Raw genomic sequence first — 21097 nt, 5'->3', positions numbered from 1 at the left:
TGATCGTTGCCTCTTGAAACAGTTTATGAGAGGGTGTTGGAACAATGGCCTCATTGACAGCCTTCAGTTAGGAAAGAGCGAGTCTCACCCACCCACTTTTGCTGAATTGGTTGTGTTAATTCGAACAGAGGAGGGTAAGCGTGCCTCCAAAGAGGAGCGAATGAAAATACACCTTGGGTTGTCAAAAACTCCTGTTGCTTCCCCGAGGCCACGGTCTGCCACTCAGCAAGTGTCTGTCTATTCACATGAGACATCAAATTCTAGCAATTCGGAAACTGACTTCCTAAAGAAACAACTTGCAGAAGTACAGGCCCAAGTTGCTACTCTAGGTCAAACTCCAAGCCAGAAGCGCCTGAGTGGGTGTTCTGAGAAGGCAGAGTTGAACACTTTGAGGAAAGTAGTGGAAGAGTTGCGCACTCAGGTAGCCACTATGAAAGCATCCATGGCTCAAGAAGTGAAGTGTGGAAATTCCGATGACTCAGAAGTCGCTAACCTGCGACGACAAGTTGCTGAACTGCAAGCTCAGAGTGCTGCTCAAAAGAGTTATAGAGACTACTCCCGAGAGACTGCTAGTCCCCGAGTTTTTCCGCCACAGAATTCGTTTGAGACCGACACAGTTAGAGGTGCTAGAAGGGCCCAACCAATGGCCAATCGGCCTCGCCCTGGGTATTGTTTCCGTTGCGGAGAGGATGGCCATTTGGCTGTTGCTTGCGATAATGCTGCAAATCCCCCGAAAGTTGAGGAAAAGCGGCGTAAGTTGAGGGAACAACAGGCCCAGTGGGACTCTCTGCATGGGAATTCCTCTTTGCCTTTAAACTAAGGGAAGTCTCTGTAGCGGGGCATACAGAGACAAGGTGTAAAAGTAACCGCCCTAAATGTTATAGGCAAGTGCCTGTCGCTAGCAATCATGAGTCACCCTTAAAGAATCTACCGAAGGGGTTAGTAGGAGTAAAGTGCACTGCGCAGATCAGTATTGGTGGTAAAGAGGTAGGCTGTCTCCTAGACACAGGCTCTCAGGTTACTACGGTTCCCCAGTCATTCTACGAGGCACATCTGTCTAATCACCCGCTGAAGTCGTTAGAAAATTTGTTAGAGGTGGAGGGAGCTAATGGGCAAGCCGTGCCATATTTGGGTTACATCGAGTTGGCCTTGAGGTTTCCGAAAGAGTTTGTAGGTGTTGAAGTCGAAGTCCCCACTTTAGCTTTAGTAGTTCCGGATCTAAAGAGTATGTCACAAGTTCTTGTCGGTACAAATTCCCTGGATGTACTTTATGGCCACTGCATTAGGGAGAATCAGAGTAACCCTTGTTCGAGCCTCCAAGGATACCAGGCAGTGCTTAAAGTCCTGGAGGCAAGATGGAAGCAAACTAGCAGTGAAGCATTGGGGCACGTGAAGCTGATAGGGAATTTACCTGAAGTCGTACCTGCCGGGAACACGGTGGTCCTGAATGGTTCAGTTCAGCTTAGGGAACCTTGTATGGAGAAATGGGTGACTCTTGAGCAACCATCGGCCCCATTCCCAAGCGGTCTCTTAGTTGCAAGCTGTGTGCACACATGGCCTTCTAGACGACCTTCTCAGCTTTCCGTCTTACTTAAAAATGGTACTCAAACAGATATAACGATCCCCCCTAAAGCTGTACTTGCTGAGATCCATGCTATACAGAGGGTTATAGAGAAAACTTCCCAGAATTCAAGCGAAGTTGAATCATCAGTTCCTACCCATGCCAACCTTACCTTTGATTTTGGAGACTCTCCTTTGTCTTCAGACTGGAGGGAGCGGATATCAAACCGGTTAAATTCTATGCCTGAGGTTTTCTCTTTACATGATCTTGATTATGGCTGTACAGGTCAAGTAAAACATCAAATCAGATTAACTGACGAGACACCCTTTAAGCATAGGGCGCGCCCGATCCACCCCCAAGACATTGATGCTGTTCGAAAGCATCTTCAGGAACTAATGACTGCTGGAGTGATTCGTGAGTCTGAGTCCCCCTTTTCTTCACCCATAGTGGTAGTCCGAAAGAAAGATGGCTCGGTGCGGCTCTGTATAGACTTTCGGAAGTTGAATTCCCAGACGATCAAAGACGCATATGCTCTGCCCAATCTAGAAGAGGTTTTTTCTGTACTTACCGGCTCAAAGTGGTTTTTGGTGCTTGATTTAAAGTCTGGGTTCTATCAGATTGAGATGGATGAGGCCGATAAGTGTAAGACTGCTTTCGTATGCCCTCTTGGATTCTGGGAATTCAATAGAATGCCCCAGGGAATCACAAATGCGCCAAGTACGTTCCAAAGGTTAATGGAGCGGTGTATGGGTGACCTCCACAGGAAACAAGTACTAGTCTTCATTGATGATTTGATAGTCTTTTCAAAGACCTTGGAAGAGCATGAATCGCGGTTAGTACAAGTCCTCGATCGACTTAAAGAGTACGGATTGAAGTTGGCGCCTGAAAAATGCCGTTTCTTCCAGACATCAGTCAAATATTTGGGGCATGTCGTCTCGAGGGACGGGGTAAAGACTGACCCGGCTAAGATTGAGGCTCTAAAAACTTGGCCAAGGCCCACAAATTTGAAAGAGCTGAGAGCTTTCTTAGGTTTTGCGGGGTACTATAGAAGGTTTGTGTGTGACTACTCGAAGATAGTTAAACCTCTCACAGGACTCACTGAAGGGTACCCTCCACTTCGTAGGGGCCGCAGCGGGAAACGAGAGGGGGCAGAGTACTTCAATACCAAAGAGCAGTTCGGTGATCGGTGGACTATTTCATGTCAGAATTCCTTTGACGTCATCATTTCTAAGTTGACCTCTGCTCCTGTTCTGGGCTTTGCTGACCCCAAGCTCCCATATACGCTTCACACCGATGCCAGTACTACGGGGCTTGGTGCGGCATTGTACCAGGAGCAGGACGGGCAGATGCGGGTAATAGCGTTCGCCAGCAGGGGACTGACAAAGAGTGAGGCAAAATACCCTGCACATAAGCTTGAATTCTTGGCGTTAAAGTGGGCTGTTACGGCCAAGTTCAGCGATTATTTGTATGGCACAGACTTCACTGTTGTAACAGACAGTAATCCTCTGACGTATGTTTTGACTTCTGCGAAGCTTGATGCTACCAGCTACCGCTGGTTGTCTAGCTTGTCGACCTACACCTTTAAGCTCCAATATAGGGCTGGGAGTCAGAATCAGGACGCAGATGGTCTCTCCCGGCGTCCGCATGGTGAGCCCTTGGATGATCTGATCTCTCAGAAGGAAAGAGAAAGGATCAAGCAGTTTACACTTCACCACCTTGCAGAGCCTGGAAACGGGTCTGATTTTCTCATGGCAGATGTAGTGAAAGCCATTTGTGAGAGACATGAGGTGATTGGTTTGCCCGAAGGGCCTGGTTTGGCACACTCTTCAATTACATTGGTCGAGTCCCTCACTCATTGTGTTGATGCCTTGCCAAAAGAGTTGCAGCACGAGGCTGAGCATGGTCTACCTGATCTCCCTAATCTCTCAGAGACCGCATTAGCAGAATGGCAAGGGAAAGATCCAGAGCTTGAGATAATAATTGAGTGGATGAGGAGTGGGACTAGGCCAGGTACTCTGAGGGGCCAGCCACCTGAAATAGTATTGTGGTTGAGGGAGTGAAGTCGACTTGAGCTGAAGAATGGGCTGTTGTATAGGAGGAGGCAGGAGCATGGGGTCTCTCGCTATCAGCTTGTATTACCAACAGGGCTAAGGGAAATGGTATTGCGCAGTTTACACGATGACATGGGGCACTTGGGTATTGAGAGAACCCTGGACTTGGTGAGGTCCAGGTTCTTCTGGCCCAGGATGTTCCAGGCAGTTGAGGAGAAGATTAAGACATGTGAGCGTTGCGTGCGCAGAAAGAGGGCTCCAGAACGAGCAGCTCCACTGGTCAACATTCAGACCAGTAGACCTTTGGAGTTGGTCTGTATGGATTTTTTGTCGTTAGAGCCAGACCACAGCAATACCAAAAACATATTGGTCATCACTGACCATTTCACGAAATACGCCGTGGCGATACCGACCCAGAACCAAACAGCTCGTACAGTCGCGAAATGTCTGTGGGAAAATTTCTTGGTTCACTATGGCTTTCCTGAGAAGCTACATAGTGACCAAGGGCCCGATTTTGAATCCCACACCATCAAGGAGTTGTGTCATATTGCGGGTATTCATAAGATTCGTACCACGCCATACCACCCCAGAGGTAACCCGGTAGAACGTTTCAACCGGACACTTCTCCAAATGCTGGGAACATTAGATAATGAGAAAAAGTCCAGGTGGAAAGAGTTTGTGAAGCCCTTAGTGCACGCATACAATTGTACGCGCAACGATACAACCGGGTATGCTCCTTATGAGCTCATGTTTGGGCGGCTGCCTCGCTTGCCAGTTGATTTAGCTTTCGGGTTGCCAACAGAAGCATTGGACATGTTGGACTTTGAAACTCGGGTTCTGGTGAGCCCTGAGCAATTACCCTGCTCAAACCCTCAGAAAGTCCCAATTGACTTACCTGCTGTTGAACCTGCAAGAGAGAGTATACCTACCTGTGAGTTCTTAGAGGAGAATTCAGAGGAACCTGTAAGGGAAAGCTTACCTGAGTCTGGAGAAGTAGAAACGCCTTATGTTGATCTGGAATCTGGTCATAGTTATCCAGGGGTTTTGGTAAGGGAAGAGCCAGGATTGGATTTCTGTTCTAGGTCTGTAGTTGAATTTCCTTCTCAGGAGGTTGAAACAGACAGTGATAGTGAGGTTGAGAACAGAACTATGAATGCTGAAGTTGATCAAAATCAACGAGAGAATGAACCAGAATTCGAGGAAGGAGTTATTCCCAGGCGCTCGCAAAGAGAGCGACGGCCTGCAAAAAGGTTTGAGTATCCCCAGTTAGGGAATCCACTTACTGTAGTGATTCAATCTCTGTTGCAAGGTCTAAGTGTGGCATTCAGTACTTCTTTGGAGGAGGTAAATGCTTGTTCTATTGATGATGTGCCTGTGGTTGTGGCTCAACCCAAAAAATATGCAGATGCAGCGAGGACGTGCATGTATTCGGGAGGGGAGGGTGTAACCCAGGTCACTAAAGAGATTCTGTTGATGTAAGGAGAGAGAGAAAAAAAAAAAGACACACTTGTGAATATATAAAACAGTTATTTTATTAATGTCTGTGGGGAAAGAAAAAAATAGAAAGTTTAAAGATTCTAAGAGAAAATAAGAAAATGCATAAATAAAATCATAAAACTCATTTAGAAAAGCTATTCAATTTAGCTAGACGAAGATTGGTTAATTCAACGAGAGGGAGTTAGCCCCGCCTTAATAGGTGGACTCAGGGCAAGGATGATGCAACACTTTTTACGAGACGGTGAAGCGGCTAGTTCAAGTTAGAGAAGCTGCTGGTGCGATCCTAAAGAAAGAAACAAGAGAGAGAATTAGAACGAACAAACCAAGAGTGAAATCAGAGAAACACTAGAGAGACTTTTAGATTAAAGTGCGGATTGAGTTTCATTCGTCAAACGTTACGAGTGAACGTGTTATTGACTGCTACGAAGAGAGTACATATCCAAAGTCGGGATTTTTGCCCTTCATAGCCGAGAATTGAGTTCTCTTGGTGAGTGTTGTAATTAAATAATTCTTTTTGAGTGTAAAATGCTTGATAAATGGTATTGAATCACTAAATTCTGATGTTATATGCAGTTGTATGTAAAAGAGTTGACCCTTTTTGTTTATAATGGGAAGAGTATTGCATGTATGTGTTGAATAATTAATGTTTTAGAGTTAAAAGTCACCTCGAGTGGTTAATAGAGGTTATTTTAACGAATTTCGTCGTGTATTTGAGCTATGAGTTAAGGCGCGATCATGACGCACATGTAATACGGGCAGATGAGGCCTAAGTGCGTCATCGGAAAAATAGCTCTTTGCACATACAAACTATATGTGCTAAAGTAAGACGGAATTTCAGTAAAAGGAAAAAATGTTGAAGGTTGTTTATATGCAGACTAACTGCTTTAATGATGTATATTTTTGAAAGGAATGTCTAATTATATTTTTGGCCTTGTCTTTGCAAGGTTGGGTCTTTTCTTTCTTTCCTTTTTCCCTTTTTTCTTGTTTTTTTCTTCTTCTTTTCTACTTTTTGTCATTTCTGAGTCGGATGCTGCACATTTCCTGGACACCGGACGATTTTGAAGAAGAATTGTATGTGAATTGTCCCTGCTTGCTTCACATCGGGAAAAAAAAAACCGTTGCGAGCGGGAACTGGCGAGCCATTTGCCCAATGCCCATATAAGGAAGGACCGAGCTTGTGAATCAAGGAACGAACGGAGTGGTATGATTGTGCACACATCTGAATTGAACTGTGTTGATCCGAGATACATTGCGGAAGAAGGATCTCGTGAGAGCGGCATTCGAACTGGAACTGAGAATTAGTGTGTATATAAATTATATACATAAAAAAAAAAAAAAGGAATCTGAATTGTATTGAATTTGAGACTGCTAATTAAGCGGTAAATTTTGACCTGTATTTTATTTTCTCTACTGTTATTTTTTTTCTTTCAAATTCTATTGTATTTCATTTTATTTCATTTTGATTTTATATTTTATTTTTATTTATTTTTCTTGGAGAACGAGAGTAAAAAGGGTATTCTTATAGGGTTATCATTTGGAAGGATTGCATTTGAATTTAAAACGTTTACTTAACCTTAAATAAGCCAATTAGAAACAAATTGAATAAATAGGTAAACAAATAAATTATATACATATATTAATAGAATAAGGGTCAATTAAATTTATTAGCTTGAAACTAAATAGGTAATAAAAAAGAGAGAAACAATAATAATTATAAACCAAATAGGTAATAAAAAAGAGAAACAATAATAATTATAAACTAAATAGGAAATATAAATTAGGGTTTATATTAAGGTTACATTTATTTGTTCCACAGCAAATCTTTGCTGTTCTCCTGGTCATTATATCTTTTTTTTTTTTCTTTCCCCCCTGTGTGATGTGATGTTTAAAAATTTCACTGCTTTATCATTTAATTCCTTAATACATCATTCCAAATTTTCTAACGCAACGAGTGCTTGTCATAAATTCTTTCTCCCCTTGCTGTTAACGCAGTCTCTTGAGCGATTCTGGTCTTCTGGTCACTGGTCCAAATTTTGAAGCGGTGCACTTCACGCTCATTTGCATATTTCGCTATTTGTAAGTGAGGGTTGTATTGTCGCCGCGACGCAGGTTACATAGCACTAATAAAATCATTTGCGCTTAACGCGCCAGACGCTCAATTCGCGTCATTCGCGCGAACGAGGCGAATTCGCGTCTACCGCGGCGCGCTAAACGCCTCATTCGTGCCGCAGGAATTTTTTACGCGCGTAACGCGTCTTTGCATTGACTTAACATTGAAATCACTCGCGCCTGACGCGCTACACGCGTCCGGTGTGAACGCACCATAAGACCTTCGTTCATCTTCAGAACACAAATTAAGATATTTTTGATGAAATCTGAGAGGTTTCTGAACCACCCATAGACAGCAACGTCTTTGCAACTTTTAAGGCCCAGAAAGCTAGTAAAAACATTGTTTAAATAATCCATGTAACTAGTGCAACCTTAAAGGAGAACTCCGGTCAATTTTAACATTGAGCTCATTTTTTTGTAAATTTGGAGTGCTGTCAGTACAGAGAACAACGACAAAAATCGGTGTTGCCTACACCGTGTTATCCTCTTTCTAAAATTTGCACCCTGTTGACTTCAATGGGGCAAGTTTTAAACCTGCTTTTAGCCTCTTAACATCCTTGATGTGTCATTACAAGTGCCCAGCCATGTGAGTGATTCCTTCAGAGTGAACACGGGTGAATCAATTTAAGGTGGCAAATATTACCCCTTAAAGGAGTCATAACCTGCAATTTTCACTTTTCCACGAGAATCAATGTATGTTATGATTACCTAACGATTATACACTGGCCGGGAAGCCGATATTTAAAAGTGAAGCGTTTGTTTACCTCAGGGTAAATAAACCAGCGCGCGTGCACGCGCACTCAAATACGAGATTTTGATTTCAGCCCCGTCTTGACGTCATGACGGGGCAGGATATACCATATATGGACACCGCAAACCTATGCCGCGGGAAGCCCGCCCCTCTCCCCCTCATATTCAGTTCAGTCGACTCGAGAAAGATGGAGAAACATAGTGCACACTGAGTTGCTCTGTTGTTGACTGCCAGAATCAACATGTAAATGTGTTTTCTCTCCCAAGAACGGACCAAGCTGTCAGGGACTAGTGGATTAAATTCATTTTTAATGACGCGGTTCCTACAACCCTTCCCACTGGCTTAACGTTATGTGTCTGTGCTAACTAAACATTTTACGCCGGAATCCTTCACAAATTTGAGGCAATATCAGGCGAAGTTGGCATCGAAGCTCGGGAAAAAGGGGCCATTTTCAACAATCAGAGACTTGCCTGCAATTGAAACGGTAAGAATGTGTTTTTATTGCTCTACTGTGTGTAACAAACAGCAGCTAACTGCTAATGCGGCTATTGTATGCTAGCGGAAGTATTAGCTTCGAGGTAAACATGGGGAATGGCTGCTAACATTACTTTGCAAACAACAAATGACTGAGATCATCATGAATTCGGCTATTGTATATTGATTGCCTAACGCTTATATATGAGGCGCCGTCTAGTTTTTGTGTGTGTGTGTGTGCTCGCGTCTTATGAGTATGTGCGCGAGTTTGTGTGTGTGTGCGCTCGCGTCTCATATGAGTATGTGCGCGGAGAGTTCATATACATGTATGTGTGACTACTTAGTATGTATGCAAGCGTGTTTCATATATGTGTGCGTGAATGAAGTTTGATTTAAAGGGGGGGTACAATGGTGTTTCATGTATTCAGAGTTGTTTACAGTGTTAAAGAGATGGATTCTCATGCTTAACATGGCCAAAGTTTTTAAAAAATATTTTGGACGAATAACGGAGAATGTCTGTGCCGAAAATCTTACTTCCGGGTTGGTACAAGTTTCGGCTGGTTTTTTTTCGACCGTGGATCTAATGACGTAGACGAGAGTGGAACTCCTTATATGAGCATTTCTCCCGGAAAAGCTCGCCCGCGCACACGTCGACCAGAGGAGAGCGAGACCGCGCACATCAACGCGCTTCAACAGGAAATCATCGGCAGCGCTGCATAGTGTCTCCAAAGTGTGTTTTTGGATGTGAGGGAAAGCTTACCATGTTCAGCTTCCCAAAGAACCCAGCGTTAGGAACAGTGGATGCAGATTGTTTTTCCGGGGCAAAAACGCGTTGTGTAGACTGTTTGTTCCCTGCATTTCGACGATGAATGTTTTATAAACAAAGCCCAGATCGACGGATTCTCTCTATGGCTCTGGCTTCGCCCACACGGCCGCCTCCAGACGCTCGGTTTTTTCTGGAAAGACTCGGTACAGCCTATCTTTCTTTTATAAATATAATAAAACTAAAGACTTTTTGGAGATATGAAGGATGCAATACTACTCTATAGGTACTCAAGATTAACAGGAGATTGAGTGAAAATGAGCATTTCACCCCCCCTTTAAGCCCTAAACGGCGCCTCATACTTATACACTGGCCGGGAAGCCGGTCGCGGCCAGGTCGGGTTCATTCATAACTTGCGCCATGATGTCATTTTGGAATGATATGCTAAAGCGTTACCTGCGGTGTCAACCCCCCTCCTTCCTGCCACCAATCAACGCGCCCCTCATTTGCATTATTAAAATGACTGTCCACGACAGCCAAAATATCGCATCAGATCTCGCGAGACAATAATGCCTTCAGAAATAAGGGTCAGAGGAGCTCTGTGTTTATTTTTTTTCCACTTTTCTTTTTTAGAAGGGCCTGAAAGACTATAATAGAGCGTTGGGTATCCAAGGTAATACAAGGTTATGACTCCTTTAATAAAAAATGTTAATTTCTGTCACTGCTGTAAACTGACCACTGCATAGAATATGAAAAATATGAATATCTGTCAGTCAGCTGTCAAAAGGCCTAAACAAGCCATGGCACCAAGCACAGAAACACAATCAGTAAAATGTTATCTAATTATTATCAAGAAAACTTTGAAAATATCGATCAAGACATATTTAGTCAATATTGCACACCCCTAATGCATGGTATTAATTTTGATTTCTTCGGGTCTTAAAAAGGTCTTAAAAAGCCTTAAATTTGACTTTAAAAAATGTGCAGAAAACCTGCTTCATAATATTTAGGTTGAACCACTGTAGCTATATATTTACCAATGTTTTGACCACTTTTCTGGGCTTTGACAGTTGCAATGATATTGATATCAATGGAAGGACAAAACTATCAGATTTCATCAAAAATATCTTCATTTGTGTCCCGAAGATGAACAAAAGTCTTGAGGGTGAGTAATAATGACAGAATTTAAATTTTTGGGTGCAAACATGCATTTTAGTCTGGTAAATCATGTTGTCATATATGCAATAAACATTGCAAGGCTTGCAATTAAGTTAAATTATTTCTGTCACAAAGGTTTGGGCTGGATTCTGGCAGTGTGTGCTCTATATAAACGGAGAGTCTATGACTGCCTTTCCACTGATACTCTGATGGCACCGGATGAGGGGATGATATTGTTAATGAGCTGGGTGATGAGTAGACAAAAGTTGTAGAATAAAACTTTAAATCTGGCAACCCCACTTCCAAAAATTTAGTTAGTTGACAGTGTGCATGTAAACAGACACATTGAGTTGATGTATTTTACCAGGGCAGAAAAAATATCAGTTATTGATCACAACATCCAACATTGCATTTTTTTTTTTTTTTTTTTTTTTCATGTTGTTCAGTTTTAGACAGCTTTTGTGCTGTCTCTCTTTGTCAAAATATATACACTCAGTTAATAATATTTAATTGTTGTTTTTTTCTGCCTTTTAGACGCTTTCTTGACATCAATCCTGAACGTGGATCAAAAACAAAGAAAGGACAAGTAACTTCAAAGAAAACTGGCCAAGTTGTGCAAAACAAGAACACCACTGTAAGCCTACAGGTGTCCTCACTTCTGCGAAACCTTGCAGACTTTGAATGGGATTTCGTTTGCACTTTTATGGACTTCAAAAAAGAAACAGCATTTCACTGTCGTTATAAAGCTTGGAAGAGCTAGGACATTTTTTAATAGAACTCTGATTGTATTCGTCTGAAAGAATAATGTCATATACACCTAGGATGACTTGAGGGTGAGTAAATCATGAGCTAATTTAAATTTTTGGGTGAACTATTCCTTTAAGTGCTAACTGTTACCTGTTTGTTGTTAAGTGTTAAAATTGCATTTTATGTTTAAAAAGTAATTCAGCCAACATGTTCACAGATGGCATTTTAACTAAATAAATGTTTTAAAACCCAGAAAATGTTGTTTTCTTTTTCCTAGTGTGACTACTCTTATGACACCTTAAAGTATAATATTTTAATTATGTAATAATAAAAGTAGTATTCCCTGTAAAAATACAATTTATTGCTGTCGACAAGTTTAATAATGTAAAATGTGGTATATACTGTATTTGGTAATTACAGTGGAGTACTGTAAATGCTGTTTACTGTAGTAGTGTTGTAAAAATACAGTATGTGGATGGCAACCCAGCTGCCAGTATTTAACTGTAAATTTACAGTGAAAAGTTTTACAGTGTACATGCATGTGATACTGATGCATTTTTAAAGCTGTGGCATATGGTTATGGTACTTTGTGGATGTATTTGTCAAAAATGTCAAAGAAAACACTGCATTATTGTATTAAAATACTATATTTGTTATTCACACAATAGACAAAATCTCCAACTATAGGCATTTAATTTCAAGGCATTCAGATATAAGATTTGTATCCCTAATATATGTGAAAGTATGTACTATAGAAATAAGTACATATATGCATGTATACATGTATGCGTCATACAACCCGAATTCCGGAAAAGTTGGGACGTTTTTTAAATTTGAATAAAATGAAAACTAAAGGAATTTCAAATCACATGAGCCAGTATTTTATTCACAATAGAACATAGATAACATAGCAAATGTTTAAACTGAGAAATTTTACAATTTTATGCACAAAATGAGCTCATTTCAAATTTGATTTCTGCTACAGGTCTCAAAATAGTTGGGACGGGACATGTTTACCATGGCATAGCATCTCCTTTTCTTTTCAAAACAGTTTGAAGACGTCTGGGCATTGAGGCTATGAGTTGCTGGAGTTTCGGTGTTGGAATTTGGTCCCATTCTTGTCTTATATAGATTTCCAGCTGCTGAAGAGTTCGTGGTCGTCTTTGACGTATTTTTCGTTTAATGATGCGCCAAATGTTCTCTATAGGTGAAAGATCTGGACTGCAGGCAGGCCAGTTCAGCACCCGGACTCTTCTACGACGAAGCCATGCTGTTGTAATAGCTGCAGTATGTGGTTTTGCATTGTCCTGCTGAAGTATACAAGGCCTTCCCTGAAATAGACGTCATTTGGAGGGAAGCATATGTTGCTCTAAAACCTTTATATACCTTTCAGCATTCACAGAGCCTTCCAAAACATGCAAGCCACCCATACCGTATGCACTTATGCACCCCCATACCATCAGAGATGCTGGCTTTTGAACTGAACGCTGATAACATGCTGGAAGGTCTCCCTCCTCTTTAGCCCGAAGGACACGGCGTCCATGATTTCCAACAAGAATGTCAAATTTGGACTCGTCTGACCATAGAACACTATTCCACTTTGAAATAGTCCATTTTAAATGAGCCTTGGCCCACAGGACACGACGGCGCTTCTGGACCATGTTCACATATGGCTTCCTTTTTGCATGATAGAGCTTTAGTTGGCATCTGCTGATGGCACGGCGGATTGTGTTTACCGACAGTGGTTTCTGGAAGTATTCCTGGGCCCATTTAGTAATGTAATTGACACAATCATGCCGATGAGTGATGCAGTGTCGTCTGAGGGCCCGAAGACCACGGGCATCCAATAAAGGTCTCCGGCCTTGTCCCTTACGCACAGAGATTTCTCCAGTTTCTCTGAATCTTTTGATGAGGTTATGCACTGTAGATGATGAGATTTGCAAAGCCTTTGCAATTTGACGTTGAGGAACATTGTTTTTAAAGTATTCCACAATCTTTTTACGCAGTCTTTCACAGATTGGAGAGCCTCTGCCCATCTTTACTTCTGAGAGACTCTGCTTCTCTAAGACATACCTTTTATAGCTAATCATGTTACAGACCTGATATCAATTAACTTAATTAGTCACTAGATGTTCTCCCAGCTGAATCTTTTCAAAACTGCTTGCTTTTTTAGCCATTTGTTGCCCCCGTGCCAACTTTTTTGAGACCTGTAGCAGGCATTAAATTTTAAATGAGCTAATTAAGTGGATAAAAGTGTAAAATTTCTCAGTTTAAACATTTGCTATGTTATCTATGTTCTATTGTGAATAAAATATTGGCTCATGTGATTTGAAATTCCTTTAGTTTTCATTTTATTCAAATTTAAAAAACGTCCCAACTTTTCTGGAATTCGGGTTGTATATGCATGTATACATATATGCGTCATATATGCATGTATACATGTATGCGTCATATATGCATGTATACATGTATGCGTCATGTATGCATGTATACATGTATGCGTCATGTATGCATGTATACATGTATGCGTCATGTATGCATGTATACATGTATGCGTCATGTATGCATGTATACATGTATGCGGCATGTATGCATGTATACATGTATGCGTCATGTATGCATGTATACATGTATGCGGCATGTATGCATGTATACATGTATGCGGCATGTATGCATGTATACATGTATGCGGCATGTATGCATGTATACATGTATGCGGCATGTATACATATATGCGGCATGTATGCATGTATACATATATGCGGCATGTATGCATGTATACATATATGCGGCATGTATGCATGTATACATATATGCGGCATGTATGCATGTATACATATATGCGGCATGTATGCATGTATACATATATGCGGCATGTATGCATGTATACATATATGCGGCATGTATGCATGTATACATATATGCGGCATGTATGCATGTATACATATATGCGGCATGTATGCATGTATACATATATGCGGCATGTATGCATATATGCGGCATGTATGCATGTATACATATATGCGGCATGTATGCATGTATACATATATGCGGCATGTATGCATGTATACATATATGCGGCATGTATGCATGTATACATATATGCGGCATGTATACATATATGCGGCATGTATGCATATATGCGGCATGTATGCATGTATGCGGCATGTATGCATGTATACATATATGCGGCATGTATGCATGTATACATATATGCGGCATGTATACATATATGCGGCATGTATGCATGTATGCGGCATGTATGCATGTATACATATATGCGGCATGTATGCATATATGCGGCATGTATGCATATATGCGGCATGCATGCATATATGCGGCATGTATGCATGCATATATGCGGCATGTATGCATGCATATATGCGGCATGTATGCATGCATATATGCGGCATGTATGCATGCATATATGCGGCATGTATGCATGTATGCATATATGCGGCATGTATGCATGTATGCGGCATGTATGCATGTATACATGTATGCGGCATGTATGCATGTATACATGTATGCGGCATGTATGCATGTATACATGTATGCGGCATGTATGCATGTATACATGTATGCGGCATGTATGCATGTATACATGTATGCATGTATGCGGCATGTATGCATGTATACATATATGCGGCATGTATGCATGTATACATATATGCGGCATGTATGCATATATGCGGCATGTATGCATATATGCGGCATGTATGCATATATGTGGCATGTATGCATGTATACATGTATGCGGCATGTATGCATGTATACATGTATGCATGTATACATGTATGCATGTATGCGGCATGTATGCATGTATGCGGCATGTATGCATGTATGCGGCATGTATGCATGTATGCATGTATGCGGCATGTATGCATGTATGCATGTATGCGGCATGTATGCATGTATGCGGCATGTATGCATGTATGCTGCATGTATGCGGCATGTATGCATGTATGCGGCATGTATGCATGTATGCGGCATGTATGCATGTATGCATGTATGCGGCATGTATGCATGTGTACATAGATGCGGCATGTATGCATGTGTACATAGATGCGGCATGTATGCATGTATACATAGATGCGGCATGTATGCATGTATACATAGATGCGGCATGTATGCATGTATACATAGATGCGGCATGTATACATAGATGCGGCATGTATGCATGTATACATAGATGCGGCATGTATACATAGATGCGGCATGTATGCATGTATACATAGATGCGGCATGTATGCATGTATACATGTATGCATGTATGCGGCATGTATGCATGTATGCGGCATGTATGCATGTATGCATGTATGCATGTATGCATGTATGCATGTATGCGGCATGTATGCATGTATGCGGCATGTATGCATGTATGCATGTATGCGGCATGTATGCATGTATGCATGTATGCGGCATGTATGCATGTATGCGGCATGTATGCATGTATGCATGTATGCATGTATGCGGCATGTATGCGGCATGTATGCATGTATGCGGCATGTATGCATGTATGCGGCATGTATGCATGTGTACATAGATGCGGCATGTATGCATGTGTACATAGATGCGGCATGTATGCATGTGTACATAGATGCGGCATGTATGCATGTGTACATAGATGCGGCATGTATGCATGTGTACATAGATGCGGCATGTGTACATAGATGCGGCATGTATGCATGTATACATAGATGCGGCATGTATGCATGTATACATAGATGCGGCATGTATGCATGTATACATAGATGCGGCATGTATACATAGATGCGGCATGTATGCATGTATACATAGATGCGGCATGTATGCATGTATACATAGATGCGGCATGTATGCATGTATACATAGATGCGGCATGTATACATAGATGCGGCATGTATACATAGATGCGGCATGTATACATAGATGCGGCATGTATGCATGTATACATAGATGCGGCATGTATGCATAGATGCGGCATGTATGCATAGATGCGGCATGTATACATAGATGCGGCATGTATGCATGTATACATAGATGCGGCATGTATACATAGATGCGGCATGTATACATAGATGCGGCATGTATACATAGATGCGGCATGTATGCATGTATACATAGATGCGGCATGTATGCATAGATGCGGCATGTATACATAGATGCGGCATGTATACATAGATGCGGCATGTATACATAGATGCGGCATGTATACATAGATGCGGCATGTATGCATGTATACATAGATGCGGCATGTATGCATAGATGCGGCATGTATACATAGATGCGGCATGTATACATAGATGCGGCATGTATACATAGATGCGGCATGTATGCATGTATACATAGATGCGGCATGTATGCATAGATGCGGCATGTATACATAGATGCGGCATGTATGCATGTATACATAGATGCGGCATGTATACATAGATGCGGCATGTGTACATAGATGCGGCATGTATGCATGTATACATAGATGCGGCATGTATACATAGATGCGGCATGTATACATAGATGCGGCATGTATGCATGTATACATAGATGCGGCATGTATACATAGATGCGGCATGTATGCATGTATACATAGATGCGGCATGTATATAGATGCGGCATGTGTACATAGATGCGGCATGTATGCATGTGTACATAGATGCGGCATGTATGCATGTGTACATAGATGCGGCATGTATGCATGTGTACATAGATGCGGCATGTATGCATGTGTACATAGATGCGGCATGTGTACATAGATGCGGCATGTATGCATGTATACATAGATGCGGCATGTATGCATGTATACATAGATGCGGCATGTATGCATGTATACATAGATGCGGCATGTATGCATGTATACATAGATGCGGCATGTATGCATGTGTACATAGATGCGGCATGTGTACATAGATGCGGCATGTATGCATGTATACATAGATGCGGCATGTATGCATGTATACATAGATGCGGCATGTATGCATGTATACATAGATGCGGCATGTATACATAGATGCGGCATGTATGCATGTATACATAGATGCGGCATGTATACATAGATGCGGCATGTATACATAGATGCGGCATGTATGCATGTATACATAGATGCGGCATGTATACATGGATGCGGCATGTATACATAGATGCGGCATGTATGCATGTATACATAGATGCGGCATGTATGCATGTATACATAGATGCGGCATGTATGCATGTATACATAGATGCGGCATGTATGCATGTATACATAGATGCGGCATGTATGCATGTATACATAGATGCGGCATGTATGCATGTATACATAGATGCGGCATGTATGCATGTATACATAGATGCGGCATGTATACATAGATGCGGCATGTATACATAGATGCGGCATGTATACATAGATGCGGCATGTATGCATGTGTACATAGATGCGGCATGTATGCATGTGTACATAGATGCGGCATGTATGCATGTGTACATAGATGCGGCATGTATGCATGTGTACATAGATGCGGCATGTATGCATGTGTACATAGATGCGGCATGTATACATAGATGCGGCATGTATACATAGATGCGGCATGTATACATAGATGCGGCATGTATGCATGTATACATAGATGCGGCATGTATGCATGTATACATAGATGCGGCATGTATGCATGTATACATAGATGCGGCATGTATACATAGATGCGGCATGTATGCATGTATACATAGATGCGGCATGTATACATAGATGCGGCATGTATGCATGTATACATAGATGCGGCATGTATGCATGTGTACATAGATGTGTACATAGATGCGGCATGTATGCATGTGTACATAGATGCGGCATGTATGCATGTATGCATATATGCGGCTTACATATATTTCACATTTATGTGCATTTACGGGAAAATATATGGCACTTACATGAAAACGGCCATTTTTGCTATATTTTGAAATATATGTTTCATATATGTGTATGTGTTTTACATATATGAATTTTGCATATATTCTCATATATGCAGCAGACATACATGGGCACTAACATTATATATGTAATTTACATATATTGACATATATTACATTTCTGTATGGGATGAGCTCAAGTACGCAGGCTTGTATACCAACTTGCAGAAAGATTTCACTGCAAATGCCCTGCCTCCTGGAAGAACAAGGAGATGGCAGGGAAGGACTGGCTCACATCATTTCTCCAGCGTGCCACCTCCCTGTCCATCCGCCGCCCCCAAGCCACCAGCATTCAGCGCGCGACGAGTTTCAATGTGAACAATGTGAACTCCTATCTCAATTTGCAGAAGGTCCTGGACCGCCACAAATTCACGGCGAAGGATATTTGGAACATGGACAAGACGGGTAGGTTATATTCATGAAACTCATGTTAATAAATAAACATATAGATAAATAAATAAATACAATACATCCATAAATAAATAAATAAATAAATACTTGTCTAACTATAAACATGTGCTTAAGTTCATTTAAAAGTTAACATTTCATTTAACAGTTAACCCCCTGAGGTCGGATGACGCGCGGGCGCGTCAACTCGATGTTTACTAAATGTTTCTATTAATATCTCCGCGATTGTGCAGCACACATAAATGGTTCTGATTTTGCCGTAATCGATAGATTCTCAGCTTCAACGTCCTTATTCTCGCGAAATCGTACGTAACTCATACAGAGAGCAAGAGGGAAGACAAGATGACCGTTCGCCTTGCGTGATTGGTGGGCTAGCTTGTCTGTCTGCATTTTGTGTGAAACCAACCAATAGATGCAGTTGAAATCCCTAAGTCCCCTCCCATCTCCTCACATCTCCTCACAGTGAGGAAAATACAAGCTGACACGGAGAGAGAAAGAGTAAAAAAGTCCGCGAAAAAACATGGCAAAAACATAAAGAAGAAGACGATGAAAGATAATGGCGAAGACATTGACAGTACTTGCGGCGGTTTTGGAGAACAGCGACGAGGATGAAAGGCGAGTTTCCGAGCCTGATGGATTTTCTTCTGATGAAGATGAGGATTATGATCACCAAAAAGAGATCCAGTTGAAGACGGGTAAGCGTATTTATTTTATAAAAACATTGTTCGCATGGTGCACTTTGTCCTAGACTAACTGTGACCATATTGGCTAAAATGCGCAGTGCTGCTTTGTGTATCTGAACTTTGACAAATTGACTGCGCCTTTAGCAAAGTGTTTACTTTATGTAAAAGTTATTTTCTTGTGTAAAACTGGGGTACACTTACAAATAGTAACGTTGTAGGCATGTAGGCTGTTCTTGGTGGTCTCCTTTTGATAACTAATGTAATATTTTTTTCACTTCAATTCACAATTTGAATAACATTATCTCTTGTAGTGATGAATCAATATGTTTTGGCCAAATTGATAATGCAAGTCCTAACTTATTTGTTGTTGTGTTTTTTTTCAGAGAGGATTCACAGCTACCAGGGCCCAGTGTAACACAGGCAGCCTCACCTGTGCCTGCCACCAAGTCACCAGGTCACCACCAGCCCTTACACAGCAACCATCATCATCAACCCGGCCAGCCAAGAGGTCCCGTACCCCCCCCCCCCCCCCCCCCCCCCAGCATCAACCAGCACTATTTCTAATATCTAATATATAGTTCACCTTTGGTTTTAAAAAAAAATGTTGAAAAGTTGACATGTCGTAGACAAGAAAACATGAAAATTTGTACATTTTGTGAATATTGTTAGTAGTGAGCTTTTTTCACAAAGTAAACATTTGCTTGAAAGAAAGACCTGTTGTAATGCTACTTTTTCATTTGCACACATCCCATAAAGCTTGATATGTAGTAGGAAGTTATTTTAGTCCTATTTTATCTCAGTCCCTCTAACATTTGTTGAAGGTAGAGTCACAGACAAAACTTGTACTAAAAAACGATTTTTCAAAATGTCTCTTTAGACAATTATTATTCATTATCTACTATTTTATTCATATATTACACTACTTTTGTGACCCTAAGACTTTGGGGAACCCATATCAGGGGCCAAAACAATTCATCCACATGAGTAATGGTATGTTTCCACAAGAGATTTGAAGAATTTCAAAAATCGGACTTACATTTTTCACCTTTTAGAGCTAAATTATCCCTCTCTCTCTCTTTACACAATGCTCTAGGACAAGTGGTGAGCTCATCAGTGAAAGAGCTGGGTTTTCTCTGCACATTTTGATATAAAACACATGGGATTATGTTATGTAATTGCCTTTAAAAGGTGAATTTAATAAGATATGTAAAATCGAAGAAAAAGTGAAAAAAATGCCCTTAGACCTCAGAGGGTTAATTTGTTTTTGCAGGCATTACCACTGTGCAGGTGCCAGACAGAGTGATAGCCGCCACGGGGGAGCGGCAGGTAGGAGCAATGACTTCTGGGGAGAGGGGGACATTGGTCACCATCGCCTTCGCGGGTAACGCGCAGGGCAACCATGTCCCCCCGTTCTTCATATTCCCAAGGAAAAAATACAAGGACCACTTCGTCAGGGATGGTCCGGCTGGCTCCATTGGGTCTGCAAATGGATCCAGGTGGATGCAAGAGGCAGAGTTTTTGCTCTCACTGTTCCCACCGCCTCCAGCCTCTGGATCGAAGTGTGTTTGGTCCACTCAAACACTACGTGAACACAGCTGCAGACCTGTGGATGAAAAACCATCCAGGCCTTCATATGACCATATGTGATGTCCCCTCCCTGGTGGCAGCAACACTACCCCTGGCGGCAACAATATCTAACCTGGCGGTTGGGTTCTACTGCACCGGGATCTGGCCCCTGAATCCTGAGATCTTTGAAAAGGATGCCTTTGCCCCGTCATTCGTGACAGACTGTCCTCCTCCCCCACCTCCTACCCCATCACACAGTGCAGACCAGGTGCTGGAACCCTCTGCGACTCCAGGTACATTAAATGGATGGATGAATGGATGGATGGATGGATAAATAAAATAAATGCATGAATGAATGTTACATTTAAAATTAACCAGTTCTTTAAAAAAATGTCATCCTTCCATTTG

At 41.6% G+C, this 21097-nt stretch overlaps 1 long non-coding RNA gene across 1 annotated transcript in view; it reads left to right on the top strand.

Moving 5' to 3' along the window:
- LOC307162649 overlaps positions 1-11403 on the top strand; it is a 35771-nt gene extending 24368 nt beyond the window's left edge. Inside the window, exons 2-3 of the long non-coding RNA XR_013821959.1 lie at positions 10277-10371; positions 10899-11403. This is a non-coding gene — a long non-coding RNA (uncharacterized lncRNA). The remainder of the gene's footprint in view (positions 1-10276; positions 10372-10898) is intronic.
- The last annotated feature ends 9694 nt before the right edge of the window (positions 11404-21097 follow it).

Source organism: Squalius cephalus (assembly GCF_949319135.1).
Source record: "Squalius cephalus genome assembly, chromosome: 8".
Taxonomy (NCBI): domain Eukaryota; kingdom Metazoa; phylum Chordata; class Actinopteri; order Cypriniformes; family Leuciscidae; genus Squalius; species Squalius cephalus.
Note: the sequence above shows the minus strand (reverse complement) of the source record. Positions and strands in the feature narration are given on the sequence as shown.